This window comes from Notolabrus celidotus, chromosome 4 (genome assembly GCF_009762535.1).
Source record: "Notolabrus celidotus isolate fNotCel1 chromosome 4, fNotCel1.pri, whole genome shotgun sequence".
NCBI classification, from domain to species: Eukaryota; Metazoa; Chordata; class Actinopteri; order Labriformes; family Labridae; genus Notolabrus; species Notolabrus celidotus.
This window is the reverse complement of record NC_048275.1, coordinates 23679385-23705073: the sequence shown is the minus strand read 5'-3', so window position 1 is coordinate 23705073 and position 25689 is coordinate 23679385. Positions and strand designations below refer to the sequence as shown.

At 39.9% G+C, this 25689-nt stretch overlaps 1 long non-coding RNA gene across 1 annotated transcript; it reads left to right on the top strand.

Annotated features, from left to right (window-relative positions):
- The first annotated feature begins 14677 nt into the window (after nucleotides 1-14677).
- On the top strand, nucleotides 14678-15652 carry LOC117812022. Its single transcript, XR_004631109.1, has 2 exons — nucleotides 14678-14820; nucleotides 15001-15652. It is a non-coding gene; the product is annotated as an uncharacterized LOC117812022 (long non-coding RNA).
- Nucleotides 15653-25689: the final 10037 nt, after the last annotated feature.

Sequence of the window (25689 nt, the reverse complement as noted above, 5' to 3'; positions counted from 1 at the left end):
TATGTATAATGCACCTTCTGGCAGCTACACTAAAGGTCAGGCTCTTAGGCTAAGGTTAAGAAAATTACCCCTACAAAGCATATCTCAATGCTTGAAATTATTCAAAACAAACTGGATAATGCCCATCTACTCTTCAAGTTATCACTGAAGCTAAATGCTTTGTGGTTTATGAAGAAACACACCTGGATTACGCAGTTTTCTAGTGCTTGTCTGTTGAAAACCCTGTTTGTGAGTAATTCATAATTTATTGTCTATGATTTTTGAAAGGAATAATATAATTTAGAAATAATTTAGCCTAGTTTTTGCTTCTCAGTTTCTGCACATGAACAACATTTTGCAATAAAGTCTACGTATAATCAAAGAAATGTGACTCCAAGTAGAGAGCGTGTCTGCTTTGTCATAAAACTTGACTCATCAGTGGTGCACACAACACTCCACATATTTTACAAGCAGATGGTGCAGCATGGTCTCCGCATTTTTATTGTTGTAATGAGTGCAGTTTTTAAATGCAGACTAGTGCAGTGAATGAGAAGAGAGATGTTGCTCTAGCATTCAACAGCATAGGTGAACAACAAGCAAGGGGATAACAGTTTGATAATAAATCAGAAAGAGGCGGTTGGAAGACAGAAGAGTTCACCCATCAGTGGTCTTATCCACAACCAATACCTTGTCTCTGTTTAACACTATGTGTAGCAACCAACTTCATTATAGAGATAAAGAAATGGTTACAAGTTCTATATGCTAAGTGTTGTGGGACCCAACAATGCATGCTTCAGCAAACTCGTTGACTGGGAATGTAAAGTGGACCTGAACCACCAAACCACATGTAACCATTTGCTGCAGAAGTCTCACTCACCTTGTCTAATATTACCTTTCATGAAAATGTTCAGTTTCATAAAATTAATTAAAAAAGAAGGCTCATGTTTGAGCTTAAAAATGATTTGAATTGTCCAGTTAAATGTTCATCTGTACTACAAGGAGTATGCAAATAATCTGTTGCCATAAAAGCATTACAGGCTAATCAAAGAGGCTATTTTTTTAATTGTGTAAATAAATTATATGCTCACCCTGTTGAGATTCTGAGTTGAGTGACCACCCATTTACCATACATGATCCCTTACTTCATGATCAGCTTATCTACTGAGATCTTATTACTTGGTCTTACAGTGGATGTGAACCCAATCTGTGAGGGCTGTACTCAGTGCACTTTATGGTCATAAAAATTACCAGCACATGACTTGTGGTTAATAAAATGACCAAAAAACATCATGCACTGCCTGCTGCCCGTCAATCAAAAGGCTACACTGAACAACTGGTTTCTCATGGGGCTCACATCATTTGGCAGGTGTGCCCTTCATATTTCATCCCTCCTATTTGTTGTCTTTGTATATGTGTAAGTTGTGACACAGTGCACACATGTCTGCTCTGCTCTGAGAAAAAAAATGCTTGATTTTTGGCTGTAATTATGTTTGTGTACGTGTGTGTCAACCACAGCTGCAGTATTTACTGGAAGTCTATTAAACAACCAGATGGCTGCTGTTTGTCCCACACAAACACACTCTGCCTGTCACACACACTCTCAGAGCATTGATGTAACATAATGTAAAATCATTTCTGTGACAGTATTTTGTACTCTGGGTGTCTCTGGACTCTTTGAAGTCTGTGTTTGGGGTTTACTGCAGGTCAACAGTTTATCCCGAGATGAAACAGAGAAGCAACGAACAATTCACAGCTTTCTCAGTTTCATTTCGTTCCAAGGTCCTATCTCTCCACTTCCGTTTTCCTCCTCACTTTGTTATGCTTTTTTCTTGAAATTCTGCCTCCCTTTTTCTATCTCTATTTACAAACGCATAAGCTGCCCCCACACGCAAACACTCACACAAATGAAGCTGGGCAGGGGTATGATTAAAATTCAGAGCTTGGTTTACATAGAATTTCACAGAGAATTCCCCCAAAGGCTAAACTTCCTATGCGCACACAACAGAGCACATAAATAATAAATAGCAAACTTGGTCTGACAGAATCTTCTGTCATGTTTCCAGTACCACCTACTGTGCAGTGTCTGATTTAGGGTACAGGAAATTACAGAGGCACAAGCAGCAACATTAGTTATTCTCTTTGGCATCTCAAACACAATACTGACAAGTATAAATGCAAGCAATGTTGTTACAGTACCCCCCCTTTACAGTAAATAATCCCAGTTCAAGGCTTTAAACCGGCCTAGTTCTGCTGCAACTTTTTGGCACTCCTCTTAAAGGTAAAAACCACTCACCTTCTGACAGGGCCCGGTCCACAATCACTGCTCAGCCAATGGAGTTACGGGAAAGAGCCATACCTCTGAATGCCCCTTACCTGTGGCCGAGTTTACTTCCAGAGCAATAATCCTCCTGATGACTCTGACGGACACACAGAAAACTCTTGTTAGATCCCAAAAACTGTTAGTGATTAGATAGACTCAAATATCCTCTGAATCAATGGACTATGATCCTCTGGTTTACAAACTTTGAGGACTCCATCGCAGGAAAGTTGGTTTCAAGTAACTGTCTAATGGGTGCACTAACTTGTTCAAAGGATGAATTAAAATTTTTCTGCTGAACTCAGATGCAAAGTTTGAAAGACTCTGATCTGAACTTCTGAACCGAGCTTTGGGTTGAAATACTGAATCTTGTTGTGTGGTATTTTGGTACTTGCTGTAATGAATAATGCTGAATATAATTACTTGAGAGAGCTAATGATCAGTGTTTGGGTCAGATATCCTTTGTGCAGTTTGATGTTCATTTAATTGAATTTATTTATCAGACAAAACTCTTACTGACATCCAACTTCTGACTATTAAGTGCTACAGTGTGCACATATCACATAATGTAAGCTGCAAAAGACGATGAGCTGGAGGCAAGTGCACTGACATGTCTCCTCTAAAATATTATAAACAGAAACTTGCTGCAAAGCAGATACTTGATTGTATTCTTTACATCTGGCATGATTTACAGACTACCATTGATATGGTGTTAAACGTGATACAGGCAGTACAGGTCAAATGAAAAATGTACAACAGGTGGATGGTTGTAGACAGAGGCCTTAAACTTTGTTCCATTTTATTCACTTGTCATCTTGTGTGTTCATTTTAGTGTAGATCTGCTACAAGCCTTTTACGATTAGCAGATGGTTTCTGACACTCAACAGCAGACCACACTTTGATAACTCACAGACAGCAGTGCTGCAGTCAGTCAGGATCCCTACAGTTCTTACACAGCAGTCCTCTGTGGTAAGTCTGTTCTGTCCAACCCTGAAACCAGCAGTGTGTGCCTCAACTCTGCCGCTGTGTTTCCTTCAGAAGCCAAGAGAACATGCTCATCCTCTTTAGCCAAGAGGAATCTAGTGTGCTTTGGTGTCCTAAAGCTGAGAAGTCCCTATCGAGTTCTCCAACAGTTACCTCATCATTATTCTACTTGTTCAGTAAAACGTGACAGCCTTTAGCATTATAGATTTGGCACACCAAGCTTAGTCTGACTGAAACACATTTCATTCCAAAGCCATCTCAAAGAGGCGTTTTTCCATGGGAGCTCATTATAGTTGCACAACTATTTATCAGAAGACTGTCCTTATTCCCACTCTTCAAAGTAACAGCTTGGTTGGTGGCCACACAAATCAAAATAATATGGCCACGGTTCCTCTTTTGTGTATGGTATGAACGCTTTCCTCCAATGTATTGTTGAAGTGTTGGTGGAGCCAACTACTTAAACAGTCAAATGTGACTACTGTTACAAAGGGTCCTTTAAATAAATTCCATGTACCTCAGTTACAACACCTCGTGTTTATTAGTTACATGCCATTGGATGTATATAACCAATGCACAAACTCATACAACTTAAACCCAAGTAGTTTTGATGCCTTAACATATCTCACCATCTCAAAATGTTAACTAACAGTTGTTTATTACTGAACGTCAAAAACTCCCAATTGTAAAGTCCTCAGCAAGCGTTTTTTTTTTTTTGTAAGTCTAACCCCATCATTACTTTTTTGCTATCAACAATATAAGCACTGAGCCCAACAGGTGCAGCAATAGATCCAGAGGGTTCCTGGAATCCCAGAGTCACTAACCAGGCTGCCATTTTTGATGAATTTGGAGTTAAAACTTGAAGTGAATATATCTTTCACTTAACAGATACTAATATGTCACTTTGTTTTACACCATACATTCATACGTTGTAAGTACAATTAACAACTCAGATTTAGCTGTATGCTTTATTGCTAAGAGGTTTGCCAAAAAAGTATTAATCCACCAGTGGCCTCGATGCGACAAAGCTTCAGTATTTAGATCAATTGACCAAACTTGGAACTTCTTCTTGAAGTAAGACTTAAGCCTAAAGTCCACAGGTTGCGTCGAGTTGCATTACGGCTGCGCACGCACATCACAGCCAATACGTTCCCATTTAGACAATGCTGTACCGTGCACAGGGCGCGCTATGGCCCCCTCGCTGCTCGCCAAAGATACGCTTCAAATCTAATTTGACAGAGCCCGTGCCAGCAAGCGTCAATATGAAGAGAAAAGAATGACCTGGACAGGAAGTCACCAATTTCAAAGTAAAACATAATATACGGACTCCCGACTGTTTAAAGATCGTATAGATCAGAAATACTCATCGATTATGGATGTAAGCTACAAACCACCATACATCCGTGATCCACGTGGCGTACGCGCATCCTGTGGGTTTTCCGGGTAAGGATGACAATCTTTAGCAATGTTTATCTTTTGGGTAGACAAAGACTGCAGAATCATAGAAATGGGAAACTGTTTCACGAGGCCTGTTTAACATTTCTTGAAGGTAAGCATAAACTCTGGCAATTGGCCTTAGTGCTTTTGACTCTTTCTCCTCGTGTTGAACACTTTGGATCAAGATAAAAGTTATTCATATGCAATGATAGCAAAGATGCAATAAACACCCAGTATGTAAACCAAATAGGACAACAGATTTATTTCACAATTTGACTTTGCAGGATCACCAAAAGCGAGAGAATTATAAACTGGCTTGCTGAAACAGTTCTGGTGTCAGTGAGCCCCCATGTAGAACAGCCTGCTGGGCTTACATGTTGTCACTCTACTGGGTAGTTTTAATTTAAGCTATAAATTAATATTGTAGATTCAAGCTACAGTAACATGATGGGTATAATTGGTCTTTTGGTGGTTGAATACAGCATGCATGAGAAAAAAATAAATGAGACTATATTAGTTAATGGACTCAGTGACCCGAGGCATCCGCACTGACATTTCATAGTATTTGCTGCCACACTGAATACGTCAGAAACCAATTTTTCTTTGGGCCCATGAGTATTTCTTGAGATGGTTTTGGGAGGCCTGGTAACTGTGGTTAACCTCACCTTTCGCCTGTGGACTTGACTGAACTGTTAAACAACAAGCATAATAAGGTCTGCCTGTTTCTATATGATAATGTGCATCTCTGCTTCACACCTCCTGACGAATTGATACACTATGTGCACTGAAGCTATGTAGGAAAACATACAGATAGACAGTATGTAGCCAGTACCAGTTCTTTACAACTCATCAGCTTTTACATTCTGTTTACAAGCAATCAACCAATGACAATCAATCCGAACAAAACCAAACATCTGTGTTTCTGTCAGAGCAAACCTGCTGCTTCCTTTAACCAGGAAGTACCTGACACAGGTTTTCCAACTTGGTCCTGTTTGCCAGTAATACGTGAAAAAGGTTTAACTTTTCTAATGACTCAACTGGAGTTTGGTACTCACAGATCAATTTGCCATCCTCACAGAGTCTGTCTCTTCTCTGCAGTTCTTGTATGTATTTGACTTGCCATAGTAGGCAGAGGTTAAGTGTTACAAACAACATTCACTATGTTTTAGACACTATTCAAGGGACCAGATAATCATTTTAGTTAACCAGCTTGCATAACACAAGGCTTCCAAAACTAGAGCAGTTAAATGGAAGTTGCTCATCATTCATTTCATTATGTCCACCCATGTTTATTGTAGCAACATGTCAGGATTGTCTTTGTGAAATAAAAAAGCTCATTGCTGTGTGTGAGCATGGCTCAGAAGAAAGTATTAGGACAGAGTTGTAATTGATTATATCTCTCTATGCTGATTCTACTTGAACAAGCCAAAAACCTCTAATGTGAAAATGAATGTAATTTTAGCACTGGCCAAACTGAACATGGGCAGATTAATCTGGTTCTGTATCAAACTACTTTAATTCTGGGAATGCTTGAAAGTCATGGCTTGAGCAGTACCAGAGCTGAACTGGACAGGGGTAAAAGGACAATTATACTTTTTAAGAAACAGTTTAATGCCGACTCCTTCTACGGGAGTCCAGCTCCATTGGTCCCTATAGCTTTTCTTATAGATTTTACAATCAAGCATTTAAAATCACATTATAAAAATTAACAGTCTTGTGGCTGATAGTATGGTGTGCCCTCTAAGACCATATTGAGGCCTTAGTAGTAATTCAAATCTGCTTCATAACCAGCAAAAATCTCCTCACAAGAGCTTCAATGTTACAGGCTGCTCTCCATTGTAGTTCAGATTATTTTACAGTCTCTCTTTTACTGGGTCAGAACCATTAACTGTATTTTAATATCAACAGTGCGCCATCTGCTCCTATGTAAGAAGTGAAGCCAAAGTACCACCGAATGGGTGCTGACATTTATTGATGGTGACATAATTTGCAGTCAAGGCATACACAGAAGCAATCTTGCTGGTGGAGCCACGGGGCTGACATCACACCCCTTACACTAACCAATCTACACATTTACCAATAAAACATCAAAGATCCCTCAGGTCAGTATAGTCCACAGTAGAAGAGACTTCTGTGTTTTGTGGGGAAAGTGACTCTAGTGTTTGTTACATTTCCTTCCTCTGAAAGCATGTTTGAGAAAAAATATTTGACGTGTGTTTTAATCTTTTGGCTTGACCAATGTTACATCAGTCATGATAATGGAGGGCTCTAAGACCTGTACTTCAGCTAGCCACCAGGGGTTAACTGTTGCTCTGTCCATTCTACATACAGCCAATGGTCCTAACACAAACTTAATAGAGCCAGTCTTTAGCAGTCACTAGGTGGCGCTCTACAAGTTTTGACTTCGCTTTGGGGAGCTGTTGTGCCGTCCATGGTCAGAACCTTGTCATATTACTATGCTTTTGTGTGGATGAAACTAATGCCTATTCAAAAGTGATTGCTCTGATGTGGTTGAGATGATTTATTCAATTTAAAATTATGAAAATATAACAACTTTTTAATATCAATGGGACCATCATGTGTCGTATTATTAAGGACTAAATAGCTGATGAGGTGAGTCAAGGATAAGCAGCCAATGTCAGAGAAAAGGTGAGGAAGTTATAATGAAAACTTTGTAAAGAAAGTTCCAGATTAATTAGGCTAACACTGTTTTTGAGCTCAACTAAGCAAGGCTAATGGAAACTATTCACTCTCTTTCTCTCCCACTCCATTCCTTCTTTACATCTCTCTCCACTTTCCTGTCCTTTAACTCTTTCTTCCTTTCCCTTACCTTCTCCTTGTTCCCTCACTCATTCCCTTTTATACATCCACCCTCTCTTTCTACACCCATTTCCTCTCTGCTTTTCTTCCCCCCTCCTTTTTTCTTTTCATTCTTTTATAGCCTTCCTTTCTTCCAGCCTCTTTCCCTCCCTCTCTTTCTTTCTTCCTCTCTCTCTCTCTCTCTCCCTTTAGAAACATATTGGGGTGACTTGGACCATGAAATTAAAATATTAGTGAGTGACATCACTGAATATTCCCAATTCTCTGCAAAGAATGACTGGGGGAAAAAAATCTGAAGTGGCATTGTAAGTAAAGGTCAGGATGAGGTCACATTAATATTTAAATATTTGAATTAACAGTGAAATATTACCAGGAGCTTGGATGTAAGTATCCTTACAGTTGTAAAACTCCTAAAATAACAGTCTAAATATTTGATATCTTAATTTAATTTGAATCTATTTGTGTGATAGAAACAAATTCCCTAAATATCTATTACAACCAAAAAGTTTTGTTTTAAAGTTCTATAAAGAAGAGAAAGTTATAAATCCTGTTTATACTAACATTTACCAACCTGACAACTGGGTACCTTACTGAGCCCTTGCTTCACTGGATCCCTTTGAGTTAAATCCAAGATTTGACATAACACAGCCTACATTTTTTCCCTCAGTTTTTGTTTGTTTCTTTGTTGTTGTTATTGTTTTTTCCACATGGTATTTTTTATTTATTCCATGACCACCAGACATGTGTATGATTGGGGTGTTCTCTGAATACCTCAATTAGTGCCACTCAAAAAGAAAGAAAGAAGAAAGAAGAAAGAAAGAAAGAAAGAAGAAAGAAAGAAAGAAAAAGAAAAACTGTCATTGCTAGACTCAATGCTGATATGTGTGTGTCTTTAAGAGTCTTTTTTTTTTTGCTATAGTCTTTGTATTTTCGTTTTATAGTCAGCTTTCTGAACACCACTTCATTGCATCAATTTGATGTATACAGTACACTACCAGAGGTCTCGAAAATCACTACTGCTGTGCTGTCAGCAGGCAACTTTTGTTTGAAAGAATGAATTTTAAAAAAGGATAGTGATTCAGGTCATTGTTAAAAAAATTCTTGGACCAATTTTAGTTTTTTTTGCATCAGCCTAGCTTGTCTGGATTCAATTTAGATGTCAGACCATAAAAAACTTTAGGATTTCCATCCCTTCATTTCCTTCATGGACCATCACCAAACACCCTTTTTACTCTGTTCAGCGAGAAATGTCTATTCCAAAAGTTTGTAGCTCAGCCTTTTGTAGTAGGTAAGACAGTTCAGAAAGGAATGAATGAAGGAAAAAGAAAAGAATAATGAGCAAATTAAAACAACATACAAGAAAAAAGAAAGAAGAAAGAAGAAGAAGAAAGAAAAAGAAAGAAAAAAAAAAAAAGAAAAAAAGAATAAAATAACTGCAGTAAGAAAGGAAGAAAAACAGTAAGAAAGAAAGAAGAAACAAAGTTTAAAGAAGAGTTAACACCAAAGAGAAAAAAGGGAAATGTAATAAGATGCAATTAAGGTGGAAGTCAAACAAATAAAATAGAATAAAAGGCATAATGATACAGAAAGTATGATGACAACAGAATAACAGATAAAGCATGAAAATAGAAATAAAGGGAAACAAAATGCAGGAATCAGAAGCAGGAGTGAGAGAGTGTCAGGCGTTCAGTCTGTGTCGGGGGCTTTCTTTTCCGCAGACTCCCTCGAGGAAAGTTTCGGGTGAACTCGCCAACACATGGAAACACTTTCTCTCTGTCTTTCCTTCCATTATCTCTTTCCCTCCTGTGTGGTCAGCACATGTGAGTGACTGACAGGATACACTCACTCCTGTCCTTCTTCATTTCTGTCTCTGAGCTCCTCACTTTCTCTGTCTACCTTCCCTTTTAACTTAGTGCAGACAGAAAGCCACTGGATATGTCTGTGCAGTGTTCTCTGACTCCACTAACCAGCAAGGATTATCAGGAATAAGAGTACTAATAAGTCTCATGGTCTTTTGGGGCCTTGGTCTAGATTAACATGCTGGTTAAACAGAAGATTTAAAGCCTTTGGGTTAGTGTCATTGGATTACTGGTTTGCATCCTGATATACCGTTCATGTCTTTGACTTCCTGTCCGGGTCCATCTTCCCTGTTTAGCTTGACACATGTTGGATGCAGACTTGGTTGAAAATAGACTTGTTGTGTTTCTTTGGAAGAGTGGAGCGGGGAGACACCTCTTGGATTGAGCTGAGGCGCACCTAGGCACTCCCTGTGGAAACATGGAGGATTGCATGGAATGGGCACAGATCAGCTCTGGGGCGTGTGGTGCTGATGGAACACTGTATTTGCTTCCTGAGGAATCTACGGGTAACATAATATGACAAAGCCCTTCCCAATTAGTTGATATCATGCACCATCAAATATAATAGAAAAAGGAAATTTCAGTCCAGATGGAATGAAAACCTTTATGCTGACTGCACAACTGGAATGCTTTTACTTTAAAACAGATGCAGCATTGTTTGTTTAAATTGACAGCCATCATCAGCACCACACACTGCTACTGAGACAAGTTAAAAAACAGAGTTATTCAAAATATGACAATCTGTTGGAGAAATCGCAGCTCCAGTGAGAAACTGTCTGTTTGTGTTGATTTAGGCGCCACCTGTGGACAAAGTGATACCTCTTATTTCTTTGCTTTTGGTCATGTACATGTGTAGGACCAAGGCAAAGCTAGTTTCTTTTGTAGGTCACACATAGGCATCTATGTTAATTTCAGTCTTTTCACCAGTATACTAAATCTCTTCACATGAGCTTTAAGAAAAAGGTCTTTCTCTAATCTTGGTTCATCACTTATAATAAACTGCTAAGTAACTGACAACAAACTGTTTTAAATTTGTGATGTTTTTATTATCTTGCTTCTTTTAGGAGTTAACATTCATGAAATAGCATACAGTTCCATTTTCATCATGATTAACCAGTTCAGCTCCTGTTAGGGAAATACAAACCAACAAATTGCACTTAAAGTTGGTCAGGGATGAGTTGAAGGTCCCTGCTTTCCTACTTATGTAACAGGAGCAATCCACACGACAAGAGCTCACTGGAGGTCTAAGTGAAAATCGGCTCTGTGCTTTGAAAATAAAGCCATAAGCCTGAATCTTTGCCCGACCCTGTGTGTGCTCTTTGTGTTTTTAGTCTCTTTTTTTTTTTTTTACTTTGAGCGACATACTTTCTATGCTTTGAGCTTCTCTTTTCTCACCTAATACCTCTTCTCTTTGTGTCCATGTTTAACTGACTGTCAAAGGGAAAAAATAACCTAATATAATTTGTCTTGTTGGCTGGTTAATTATGAGACCTTGGGAATTTAATAGCAATAGCAAAAACCGGATGTGTTAATGAGGAAGTCTGTCACCTTTTTTACCCGCATTTATCTGCTAACCTTTTCTAACTGTTTGCTAGCTGTGGCTGTATATTTGGCATACATACACTCTATTCAACTCACTCTTGGATATAAAATGTGTTATTGTATTTCCCAAAGTAACCTGCACCTTTAGGCCAACTTGCAACAATTCAATTTGCTTGAGCATTCTTGGTGACTCATACTTATCCAGTTGTAATATGTGTAGTAATTTGTTGATTTTTATAGCCGCAAAATGAAGTTAGTAAAGCACACAAAAATGATCAAAATTACAACATTTTGGGATTCAAACATTGTTGTTTACCTCATGCCTTCCCTCAACAATCATTTCTTCTCCCAATAACTCCCATTATTCCCAGCCTCTTATGTAGACTCTTTCTCACTCTACTATGTCTCTCTACCTCCCCAACCCTGGATGTTATCGCTCTCCCTCCTCTCACTTCTTGTCCTTTTAACCCTGATGAACACCGTATGTCATCACCTCCAAATATGGGCAAGAGGATCTGGCTGCGGTACATGTAGCCAATTACAGATGCCAGATGAGTTGAAGTCAACTCTTTAGAGACCGAGGTCACCCGGGCAACTATCGCTGGGCAGACCTCACCGGGATACACAACCAGCCAATCATCTTCTCTCACCTTCATTAGGGATTCGCTTAATGTCAACCACAATCTGATAGCTCTTTAATTCACTCTGCCACACTCTCTCTATGACTTATATTTTTAATCTTAATTGCAGGGGTTTACTCCTTATTCAAACACACTTTGGTATTCACAATCCCTCTTGAAACTTCCTTTTAGGTATTCTTTTTGTCTCGGCTGATGAATAAACTCCCTAGATGCATAATGACCTTCATCTGCCCTCTTTGTATTCCTCTTTCATGGGCTTTTGACTTGTCTTTTCTGTTTCCCTCTTGGGCTCTGCAGACAAATACGTAATGCCACTAATATATCTAGTGCTGAAGCCCCCATAGGAAGCATGAAGACTTGTGCCCAGTGGCCTAATCCCATTGTCAATAGACCATATTCCAACAGGGTCCATTTTCCTGCGATGTCACTCTCTGGGTGGGATGCTCAGTTTTTGTTATCACGTCTCACTTCTGTGTTCCAGGTTGTAAGTCAGGTGAACATCGGAATCTGAAAAACTATTTCCATTTACATACCTATGGTGAAGAAACAACCCCCCACCATCAGGTATGTAAAGAAGTGGTCTAAGGAGGCCACTGAAGCGCTGCAGGACTGCTTTGAAACCACAGACTGGGAAGTTCTGTGTGACCCACATGGAGGGGACATTGACAGTCTGACCCACTGCATCACAGACTACATAAACTTTTGTGTTGAGAACACTGTACCCACCAGGAAGGTACGGTGTTACTCCAACAACAAACCCTGGGTGACTCCTGAGCTGAAAGCCCTGCTGCTAGAGAAGAAGAGGGTTTTTAGAGCTGGGGACAGAGAGGAGCTGAGGAGGGTTCAGAAAGAGTTCAAGAAGAAGATCAGGGAGGGAAAAGCCCACTACAGGACGAGGATGGAAGAACAGCTACAGCAAAACAACGCGAGGGAGGTCTGGAGAGGCCTGAAAAACATCTCAGGCCACAGCAAAGACCATGGCAGGAGCTCTGAAGCTGGAGACCAGGAGAGGACCAATGAACTGAATCTGTTTTTTCATAGGTTTGATTCCGGCCCTACTCCCTCTCCCACCCATCTGAGCACCCACCAGCCAGCACTCCAGTCACACAACCCTAGCCCTCTTCCAACCCCTCCTCCTCCTCCTCCAGCCCTGTCCTCTCTATCGCTGCTAACCAGGTGAGAAGTGAGCTGAGGAAGATCAAGCCAAAGAAAGCTACAGGTCCAGATGGCATCAGCTCCAGACTCCTGAAGGACTGTGCAGACCAGCTCTGTGAGGTGTTTCTGCACATCTTCAACCTGAGCCTGAGTCTGGAGAGGGTTCCGTCTATGTGGAAAACTTCCTGCGTGGTTCCAGTCCCAAAGACTCACCCCGCACCCCAGGGAGCCCAACCACTTCAGACCTGTGGCCCTCGCCTCTCACCTGATGAAGACCATGGAGAGGATCATCCTCAAATACCTCTGCCCACTGGTGAGTACAAACAGGACCCCCTGCAGTTTGCTTACCAGCCGGACATTGGGGTAGATGATGCTGTCATCTACCTGTTTCACAGATCCCTGTCCCACCTGGAGAACCCTGGCTGCACTGTGAGAGTCATGTTCTTTGACTTCTCCAGTGCCTTCAACACGATCCAACCTTCTCTGCTCTGAGGGAAGCTGGAGGGCGTGCGTGGACTGTCATCTGGATGCATGAACCACAGACTACCTCACCAACAGACCACAGTATGTGAGGGTCCAGGACTGTGTGTCCGACACGATGGTCTGCAGCACAGGAGCACCACAGGGGACAGTGCTCTCCCCCTTCCTCTTCACTCTGTACACCTCGAACTTCAGCTACAACTCTGGGAGCTGTCACCTCCAGAAGTTCTCTGATGACACAGCCATCGTCGGGTGTGTGTCTGAGGGGGACGAGCTGGAGTACAGGGAGGTCATCTTGTCGACTGGTCTGAGCTAAACTACCTTCAGCTCAACACCAGCAAGACCAAGGAGATGGTGATCGACTTCTGCAGGAAAACACCCCAGACTGCATCGGTGAACATCCAGGGTTGGACATCGAGAGGGTGGAGACCTACAAATACCTGGGTGTTCACCTCAACAATAAACTGGACTGGTCACAACACCAACGTCCTGTACAAGAAGGGCCAAAGTCGTCTGCACCTGCTGAGAAGACTGAGGTCCTTCGGAGTTTGCAGGACTCTGTTTCGGACATTTTATGACACTGTGGTAGCGTCTGCTTTCTTCTATGCAGTGGTCTGCTGGGGAGCAGGGAGCACAGACAGGGACAGGAAAAGACTTAACAGACTGGTCAGGAGGCCAGTTCTGTCCTGGGCTGTCCTCTGGACTCTATAGAGGAGGTGGGTGAGAGGAGATGTTAGCCAAGCTGACATCCATCATGGACAATCCCTCTCACCCCTGCATGAGACTGTGGGGTCCCTGAGCAGCTCCTTCAGCAGCAGACTGAGACTCCCACCCTGCAGGACGGAGCGCTACCGCAGGTCCTTCATCCCATCTGCAATCAGACTGTTTAACACCAGCACTGCTGTGCCCCGTTAATCACCTGTTGTCATCTTTCATTCCACTACATGGAAGTTACTATGTGACTTGGCACATTCACAAATAACTACTGTATCCATCTGAATCGCACTACTTCATACTGTGTATGCTTGTTTTTAAATAACCTGGTGCAATTTTTATCGTGCAATAACTTACCTTTTCTATTTATCAGATAGAATTGTACAGTGTGTATATATCTGTGATAGTTGCCATATTTTTATTTTATTTTCTTAATTTTATTCTATTTTATTTCATTTTATTTATTTATATTATTATATAATATTTTACCCTTGTCATTGCTATTATTACTGTTATTATATTTTTTAACTATGTTAGTACATTGTTGTGTGTCCCTGTCCAGTGTTGTAAGCTGCTATAACAAAAGAAATTTCCACCAACGGGGACAAATAAAGTATATCTTATCCTAGCTTATCTTATCTTATATCAATATTATTGTTCATTTGATTGAGTAGCTTAAATATCTGAGTGTTTTTGTCACTGGTGTGCTTTTTAAGCACAGCTGAAGAAACAGGAAATGAGGGGAGCAGAGAGAGGGGGTAGACATGCAGCAAATGGTCGGGGCTGGGAGTCAAAGCAGCGACCACTGCGATGAAGACTACAGCCTCTGTACACAGCCAAAAGACCACCAAAAGACTGTACTAAGGAAATCTCCACAACCCATGGAGCTAGCAATGTAAGCCTTAAAGTCTTTTCACACGTCTTTTGCCCTTGAAAGTATGCATACTGAAAAGCAGGCTTTGTGAACTCCCTGGTCCACTTTGACACAGAAGATGATAGTGTTGGTTTTATGTTGTTAATGAAAAAGATTGGTATTGACTTGATGATATATTTTTCATGAAAGCATGTCTTTCAGGTCCTGTTGAGGACTGCTGCCCTCTTGCTGGTTGCACATTACAGACTTCAGTCAAACAAGGTAAAAGCTGAAATGCAGGTTAAGTGTCCCTCTGATATAACTACTCAGTACTATACTGAGGTACATCACAGCTCTATCTCCAGGGGGCAGGTTCACAATGAAGCAAGAGATTGCTACTAATTGTGTCAGGAGTTGGTATGCTATTCTCATGCTCAATTTTCTCTCTTATTTTCTTCCGCTCAGTGAAGCCTTGGCACTGACTCCAGTCATCATATTAGCTCACAGCATGCCCACTGTGTATAACTAGCCATTAAGCCAGCTATTTTCTGTGCCGTATACTTTAAAAGGTTCTTACAAATGAGACTCAAAAGCACATACGATTCCAACAGCACCCTTTCATTTTCCAGCAGCAAACATCTCTGACACTGAGGAAATAACTGGTTGATATTCATACTGGCACCCATCTTTGTTAACCACGGTGCATTATTAATGGGTGTTACAGTCTCTGGGTCTTGTGATGTTTTCAGTGTGTAGGCCAAAATATTAGCAACTAAAAGGTTCTGCACAATCCTTGGCCTAACACAGACACCATGTTGTTGATGTAATGTTTTTTTATTCAACTCCAAATAATTATGGGCATTGGGAAACAAAATGTATCACCCTTTTTACTCTGTTCAGTGAGAAATATCTATTCCAAAAGTTTGCAAAAGTAGCTCCAGCTTTTCAACTTGCCAACAAACTTTTAAAAAATTACAGAAACACTTTACCCACCTTACATCTAAAAACATCTCAAGTTGTTGAGATTATTTTCCAATTTTGGAATGAAACCAAAAGTGTTTTGCTTTTCTTCTGTCATCTTGATTGTATAAGGTTAAGGCATAAAACTCAGTCTTTATAATTACGCAAAAGTCTAATGAGTTAATTATTAAGAACAGTTTTTAGTCTTGGCTCATGCAAACCGCAAAGTCTAATCGCACATACTCTCTCTCTGGCACTAAAGCAGCCAACAGATAGGAAACATGGAGAGGACTCTTTGAAGGGTAATGCTACTGCACACACAAAGGTTGCTGTCTCTGTCCTAACTTATAGCAAGTCAATAGGTGAATGTTTGTTTGCTGTTCAGACACAGAGTTTAGTGCTGCACAGTAGCCCTTGTGACCCTTGAAGGTTTGAAGTTACAGGGAAGAAAGTAAAGCTGCAATGGCTTCTACTTGTAAGCAAAACAAGTCTAGAGTGACATATAACACCTTTAGGCTTGGGAGATTCAGGATTCCGTCCACCCAAATGAACAAAGCAGCTTGAAATCCATTTTATCCTCTTCAACAATCAGTGTGGCCAATACTAATGATGATTATCACTGTGATGATATTTAAATAATCAAAGCTAATTTAATAAATATGGTTAGATTTTTTCATTCAGTGGAAGAGAAAATGATACTGCTTAGCGCTCAGATCAAGGGACGTAGTTATGAAGGATTCGCATAATAAGGAAATGAGAGTAATAGATGGTGTAAATTGCAGGAAGACAGATATTAATCACTGGGGATACTCTTCTTGTTAAGTAGTCTCAGTGTGTTTGTGTGTCTTTGTCTGTATGTTTCATTGCTGCAGTTGGCTCAGCATACAGTAGACGTGCAACATCTAACGTATGTGCACACAGTTAGCTACAGATCACAAACTCACTGACTTAAAATATAGGAAACATGGCGGAAGGACAGAATATCTTGTGATAAGCGAGTGTTGATGGCCACCCACGATTATGCATTTTTTAAAATAGATTGGTTCCTGTATGTATTGATACACATACCAAGAACCAAAACTGGCCATCACAATGAAAGGAATGAAATGTCAGAATTTGAGGTCTCATTATCTGCTATTCCTGGTTTTCACAGTACCATACATCATAATAGGAGCGTTTATTTTTCTTGTCTTCTACATACCTTTACTTTTCCTGCCTGTCTGTCTGATATCAAGTGCTAATGACTAAACGAAGTGTAAGTATAGTTTCAAACACTGTAAAATAATGGCTCCCAAGATGGTATCAGAAATAGCAGGAGGGAGGAGATTGAAGTGAAAAAGAGGAGGATAAATCCAGATAATACAAAAAACACTGAAAACAACAAGGGTAAAAAAATCAGTAAGTAGGCATTGAATAAAAGACACACACCATAATGAAGAAATCACACAAACCTGGAAGCAATGCAGAAGGCAGAATAAATCAGTGGTACGGAGATAAATATTACCCCCCTTTTCCTCCTCCTGGGTTGTTTGGTAAATCAGCTACTCAGAGGAAGGCCACCTCCAATGGAACCTGTTACTGATGGAGTTATCTAAGGGAATATGAAGAGATGAGAAGAGAGATGGAAACAGAGGGGGAGACGAAAGGGGGGCGCTGAGGACTAAAAAACTGGCTAAGGAAGGAGATGGAGGAACACCCTGCGTGTCTTATTTGAGCCTTCAACCCTTCTCAGCAGCCAATTTGAGCTGACAGAAAGCTTCCAGTGGGCCAACAGCAGGGTAAAAGAGGACGACATCAACAGAGGAATAAGGCAGAGAAACCATATATTACCTCAAGGCACGAGAGTTATATAATATAAAGAGAGACTAATAGAAACCGCTTTAAACAAAGACGACGGAGAAGTGTTTGTATTATTGAAAAGACAGGATAGGGAACAATGAATGCTGGGAAAAAGGGTTAGGTTAGGACACACGCCAAAGTGGTAGATTGCACTTCCAGTTCATTAACATTAATGAATCATCATCACATTAACTTTGACATATTAGCGTAATTACCACTAACAATGACTGAAAATATTGGCAGCTTTCAATGGCAGCTACACTAGATTTTGAATGGTGCCCTACAGAGATGGATTAGGAGGGATACACGTGGTACAAAGGGATATTGTCTCTGTGCTCACAAAGGCTTTATTTGTTTGGAGCACAGATGATGTATTAGAGGTATGAGTGAGAGGCAGCCTCAATAATGAACCTCAACCTGTTTGCCTGTGCAGTAAAGCCAAGGAGAAAATGACCGCTAGAATAAAGGAGAGCTGGACAAGCGTCATTGCCCTGTTCCTGGCAAATGTTGCCATAATTGTGAGACAAATTCTGTTGCACCACTGAAATGTCTTTTCCTACCCCGGTACTTTTTTCTCAAATAATTTTCTTTATGATCCCTTCCATATAACTGTGGGACATCTTGCCTAAATAGGCCAACATGATCTAAAAGAAAAGTGTGAAACTGATTCCACATCTTAACACAATGTCACACAAAGATGGTAAAAAATGTTCAAAATCACATGTTGACAACAATACCAATGGCATGTTCATGTAGAAAGGCCGTCCTGACATGTCAATTGTCGTGAGAGAGTAGCTTTCCTAGCTTGTTTTGGAAAAATATTGTGGTTGGGTCATAAAGAGAGGTTGAAATTATTTGCAACATTATGCTACCTACTTGAACATACATGAATAAATTTACATTATGCACATGACAAAAATAAATAAAACCAAGACTGACTTTGGTCCCACATTTTACTCCATTGGACTCCATGTAGTCTCATGTGTTGTTTGAGCCACCCATTTACCCCAAAGTGTCTCCTCTAGTTGACCATGCTTTAAAGGTTTCTAAAGGATTTACATTTCCACCTCAAACAAGAGGCTCTCATTCATGTTCCATTATTACCATGCATTACACAAAGGAGCATCATCATTTAGTATGTAACTTGGTGTAAAGAAGTTAGGGGGTGTACTACATTTTTTGGTCATGGTACTTTCATTCAGCCTTTCCTTGTTGTAGACGCTCCACGGAATAGTATTACAAAAATGGATCAGGATGTCATATTACACTTTTACCAACTACATTTACAGTAAGACATGTATTATAGATTATGTTTCAAGAAACAGAAGTTTAAAAAAGTGAGACTCTCATCTGTGAGGCCAATAAGATGTAATGTTCTGATTCTGCTAACAGTATATTGGCATGATGTTACTCATCATGCCAAATGCCATGACTCTCAAATACTTATTTATATTAAGTCTTGGATCTTCTTTTTATGGAATTAATGCATACTCTAATTCACCATTTCACATTAAATCTTTCTTACATTTTATAAGCGGACCATTTCAAAACAACCTTTGAACACCACCAGACACCAGCATAAACTGAGCCATACCGTGTGTATTCCTTCAGAGTACTGGTAGCATATGATTTTTTATAAATATTGTATTCCTATTTCTGTAGTCCATAACTTATTAATTATGACCCAAGTGCCATAACTTACTATGTCTCTTGTGTCCTTTAATTTTCCACATCCCAAGATCTCAGCAGTATCTTTGTAAGTACTTTTTTCATGAAACATAAATTGAGTAACATTTATAGCAACAAAGGACAAGACATTTAAAAGTTGTAACAAACCAGTTCAGTCTGGATTACAGCTATTTCTGCAAAAATAAAACTTATAACTGATGCAATATTGTGCTCTGTGTGTTTGTTTACTTGCATCTTAGTGTGCACACAAAAACAAATTTGGCAGTTGCCATTAGTCAGCAAATGTTTGTGAGTCTATGAGTGTCTTCTGAGTTTGCAATCCAAACTGTGTTTGTGTATATGCTTGTGTGTGTCTGTGTGTGTACTGTGTGGTTCATATTGTGTATTGTTTTGTATTGTGTGAACTCATTGTGTAGAACGGAGATGCCATTAGCCAGGAAACGGCTCCCACAAGACCCTTTTTAATCAACTGGCCCGATCATTGTTTTGGAAATAATTATAAAGGGGAGAGAGAGAGAGAGAGAGAGAGAGAGAGAGAGAGAGAGAGAGAGAGAGAGAGAGAGAGAGAGAGAAAGAGAGAGAGAGAGAGAGAGAGAGAGAGAGAGAAAAGGATGTGTGTTTGTGAGTGATACAGAGTGTGGTTAGAGAGAAAAGACAAGAAAACAAAGAGCAGAGATGAGAGATGGAGAAGAAGAAGAAAAAAGGCAGATAATTATTCAGCCTCTCTCAACAGCCATTGCCTATGGAGCTAATATGATGTGTGGATAGAGACAATAACACACACACACACACACACACACACACACACACACACACACACACACACACACACACACACACACACACACACACACACACACACACACACACACACACACACACAAATATACTAACTTGTGTGCGTGGAGGATTAGAGACATGTTTAACATGTTGGAGCACATGTATTCTAATGGGGGTCCATGTGTCTGTGCATGTGTGTGCGTGTGTGTGTGTGAGTCACCATGGGAGCTCCTGTAATGTTTTCCAGCAGCTTCGAAGCCTTACACTGAGGAATGACGTCAGTGTTTAGCTCAAAAGTGGGCCATAACACAGCTGTGTCCATGTGTGAGTGTGAAATATCTGCATGTTGTGTGTGTTTGTTTGTGTGTGTGTGTGTGTGTGTGTGTGTGTGTGTGTGTGTGTACGATGTGCGCATTCCTGTGTGTGTATTTACAGTGCATGTGTTTGTGCTCAGTTAAGAAGGTTACTTTGAAGGTTGTTTACTGCTAACTAACGCTACAGTACGTCTTCTCTTATTCAGTGTGAATTTAAAATGATTGAATACTTTTTTTAAAAACACGTCATATATACTATCCTGATCATATACATCCATCTAAGGTGAGTAGCACCTTAAATAGATACACTTTTAGACATACTTTTTCTTGATATATATATTTATATTTATATTTGTGTTTGTGTATGTGTATGTGTATGTGTATGTGTATGTGTGTGTGTGTGTGTGTGTGTGTGTGTGTGTGTGTGTGTGTGTGTGTGTGAATCTGTGTGAGTGTGTGTTTACAGCAATAACAACACACATCAACCTGCTACTGTAGCAGCAGACAGACTTTGTGTCAGGAAAATGATGCCCTTAGGCTAAAACTGTCACAGTCACCTTCAGCCATGCAAACTGGCAATTTTTCCTCTCACTGTAGACACTCTACACAGACACACAAACACAGACACACACGTCCTGTATGAACACTTGTGTACCCTTTGACCACCTCTAGATTCTATAGTCTTTTCGGACGCTGAACAGTTCTTTATTTCATGAGTTATTGGGAGCTTTTGTAGCTTCATGTCCTGCAGATCCTCACATGGACCTGCTTAATTGATTATGAATCTCTTATTAAAGCTGCCACAAGGTGGAGCTCCACATTGCAATCATGCTTCAATTCAGATGAGAATTGTAAGGGTAAAGTTAAACATTAGAACAACAGATGCGAATGAGTTTTCTGATTTCTATGATCTCAGAATATTGAAGAACTAAAGTAGCAGTAAACCCCATCCAATAACACTACAATTGATCACTATTATTGTGATTTATTGTTCAAAAGGCCACACTTTTAGGTCTTTGCCCCCTCTTTTAACACTGACACTATAAATACCACTTGAAAGCGTGAAACATACAAGCATTCTTAAGAATCTTCTTCCCCGCTTTCCCCTCTTACAGAATCATTTTTGCGCCAAACTTTCCTCCAAATCTTTTTGTTTGCTTCCAACTCTTTGTCTTCTCTACCCCTTCTTTTTTCTCCTTTTCTCCATCAACCCTCTGAAGGAGGTCTTGAGAGCTAATATTTGACCTTTAAACATGGCCTCCCCGAACACAGACAGGAGAGTCAGAGAACAAAATCTAGGCTGAGTTTCCCCACCCTTAGAGCATGTTTTCAACACTTCACTGACCCCTAAGAAATCATCTATTTTGCCTCTTGCATTTTGCCTCTAGCTGCACCAAATGCGCTCCCCTTCCTCTTTTTATTTCTCACACTTAAAACACAGTCCTTTATTTTTCTTCTTTTGCTCCCTCCGCATTCCCTCAAATCATTTTTGCACCTTGTTAGAGCAGCTTTTTTTTTTGCGCGGAGACAGGAAGGAGATGGAAAAACGAGACAGACACTTGGAAAGTAAAAGCACATAACCCACATATATAAAATAATCATTTGCCGACAAGCAGCTAGGTGTGAAGAAGCCCCAGTACATCTATAACACCTCGCTTTGCTTCGCCAGGAAAGCAAACCTGCAACAAACTGAATACTGTTGAGTGATGTTCCTTACTCCTATATGCGCTCTCCTTTTTCCTACATAAATGACCTTTGTCTCTCACTGCTGAGGTGTATTCCATATAATATTGATGCTTTTGAGGTGCCATATGCATAAGCACAAACCACCTGCATATTCCATTTCCTCTCTCTTTTGTTCTCTCCCTGGCTGTACCTTTCACTCTGTCATGTCTCTTAAGTCTGGGAGTCCTGAATATGCAGCAAACATACAGTCACACATTCAGAATGCTGTCTGTGTGATAACCCGGAGCCACAGTTCTCTGTATAAACAATATCCAGGAGTTTGGGTTTGCTGGTATATTATCAATTTCTTGCAAAAAAGCATGTCTGTAGAGTCACTTTTTAGGAACTGAGGAAGAAAGTTTGGTGCCTGCTATGAGCTGCTGTGCCTCTATGACTCACAATTTCAGTCAGTTCAAATTTCCCTCATGAGCTGCTGCTGGTAAAGTTAAACCTTCAGATTCTGTACTTTGGGTTAAAAATACTTTGTTATAGAGTTGACAATAGATTACTTATGGAGGGGATTCATATTTTTTATTTCATATATACAGAAATTGGTGAAAGAGAAAGCTTCAACAGCGGAACAAAATGTGCAGTCGATTTTAAAGAACTACAGACAGAGATGCTCCCACGGCTAACATCCTGCTTTACAGGAACATTTAACAACATGGGAAATCAGGTAATTCTGTAAGTTTTGTGTCGATATTGATAATAAAAAAATGTATATATTTCCAAATCTACTTCTTATAAAATAATAAAAATCCGAAATATAAACAAAGTTTACGTTTTCTAAGTCTTTATTGGACCCATTGCCCATTATCAATTTGTATGTTTTCAACTTATTTGAAGCTCCAGTTGGGAGTTTTTTCACTGGTAATGAAAAAAACAACTGAAATTATTACTGATGACTATGTATGACCAGCAAACCAGACCATCAGGAAATAGATTGATTATTTCTAAAAAGTATTTCTATTTGTTGTCTGCCCTGTGAAGGGGGTAGTTAATAGATGAGGAGCAAAAGAGCACACTTCAGAAACAGCTTTTTTTTCTTCTAAATGTTGCCAAATATTTATTTTTAGTTACATATTAAAGATATAAAAAAAAGAGGAATGAGATTAATGTTAGTTTGTAGTGACACTGTATTTGTCTCCATAGACCAGCCTTAACTCTTTCTAACAAACATACATTTTGTCAGTTTTTTCTTGTCTGTTACATTTGGCACAATAATAATGTATGATTTACATGCATTTTATAGGCAGCCTTTTTTATTCATCACACAACTGTGTTTTATACTTTATTGTGATTGGTTGAAACTTCATAACAATGGTGATTAGTTCTCATTAACAGACGCAATGCTACGACAACCTGATCACAAATGATACATCAAATAATCTCACACAGAGGAGTTCTGGCACACTTCCCCTCTCTCTGATGACACCATTTCCGTCTCAGACAGGTCTCAAGAGTCAGAAAATTACAGATACCAGGCACAGATGTGAGAGCAGCCTGTGGAACTACTGAGCCCCAAGCATCTCTGATAGGGAAAGAGGGAATTGCAAGATCCTGTCTTGCTATCAAGGCAATGGCAGCAGAGCTGATGAGAGCACCTCAAATTTTCTTTTTGCTACAAAGTAACTTAAACCGTAAATGCTAGTGATTATAGCAACGATGTCAAAAGTTGTGACATTTGCCTCATTTAAGGTTCATGATGTGTAAACTGCAAAGCCCCATAAAGATCTCGAGCTGAATAAGGACATAATTGTCAACTGCAGAAGTCCTTTTCACCTCATCTAACATTTCCGTAACATTATAGAAATGTTCTAGGCTTAAATCACCAGACCTATTCATCTTGGTAATTGGGTCTGGTTCTATTCAATTGATTTCCTTTTTCCAGGGGGCATTAGCAATAGTGCATCTGATAGCAAATGGTCAGACTTACAACAAATCAGAGCATCACAGCGTGTGACGTAGCGCAGCAGCATGCATTTGAAAATACATCACCCATTTCATTTAAAATGGACGCAATAGCGGATTCAAAGGACCTCTCTGTTGTGGAAGCTGACATCTTGGTTATTTACAAAAAGGCTGAAGCTGCACTCCTGTGTCATTATCTTATCGGGCCTGCCTCATTTCTAAATAAAAGACGTTGATTGGTCCGGTGTATCCAAGGAAATCGTTTAGAATGAAAGCAGCACCAGACCCACTTGTCAGTGAAAAATGAATACAAGCTTGTTGATGGGTCTGGTGATACCAGGCTAGAAATGTTCACTTTAATGAGAGTTATGAAAAATAAACAGACAAATGTTTTAACTTGAGTATGAACTAAATTATTAAGTTAAATGTTAATCCTTCCAGGAAGGAGGCCAAGTACAATCTGTTGTCATTAAAGTGTTACTGATGGTGGAAATCATTTTATGTTGTAGGTAAATTATTTTTAGCTCAATATAATAATGTTCAAATCAATATTTTGTTCCAACTTCATTTTGTCTTAAGTTGGTAGTTGGGTTGCCCACCCTATCAGGATTATGATTTGCATAATCACCAGTTGTCTTGACATTATTCCTTCCTCACATTCATTAAACCACGCTCAATCGAATAAATTAAACCTTGATCCTTCATTTCCAATCATTAGTGTCCTGCCAATCCACACAAACTTAAAGTCTTTGCTCTAAATATACTGACTAAATATACCCAAGTATACCCTCAGTGCGAACACGCTTGAAACTCATGTTTGCAATTACTGATTGTCTCAAACTGGGACAAAGACTTTGTCCTATAAGACATTACAGAGTATATTAGTACTCTGGCTCGTATCCAAGGTCATTAAATGTTTAAATACTTGCTGCTGCAATGTTGAAACAAACACCACATTTTCTGCTGTGCCCTGATAGCATGTAAGTCAATTAAAAAGCCATTTCAGTTGGCAGCTTGCTCACATTTGCAGCAGGCGGGACAGCTGAGTGGTGAGAGCGACTGCTCTGCAAACAAAAGGTCACCAGATTGAGTGCATTAGCAGTCATGTTTCCTGCTTCTGATTAAAAGGGCAAGAATCACCACGAGGTGCAATGTCAGCTGAATTTGTACAGTATTGAATTATGTAAATGAAAATTACCTGTCAACACAGCAGCAGTACATGGAAATATTTACTCTATCAAAGCTTGTTTATGATGGTCAAATGTTGAAAGCTATGTAAGTCATGAGAACACAAACATCATCAGCGTATAATCACATACAGACAGAAAAAACACGCACACACACACACACACACACACACACACACACACACACACACACACACCAGCACATACACGGATGGAAAGCAGAGTTTCAGCTGTTATTGATGTGAGTAAAAATAAATCAGGTTGACGACAAGGCTTTTTGTCTGTACAGGTGATGGATACAGCCTGAGGGAGGGAGCACACACAGACATACACCTGTGCCCCAACACTTTACTATCCCTTGTTTCATCCCTCTCTCCCTCCTTGATGAAGCACATCGAAGGACGGACCTAATATATTTCTTTTTTGTCCCGTCCACTTGTCTTTCCTCTCTTCATCCCTCACTTCCTGCTAACTCGTCTTTGTGTCACTAACTCAAAGGCAGCCAA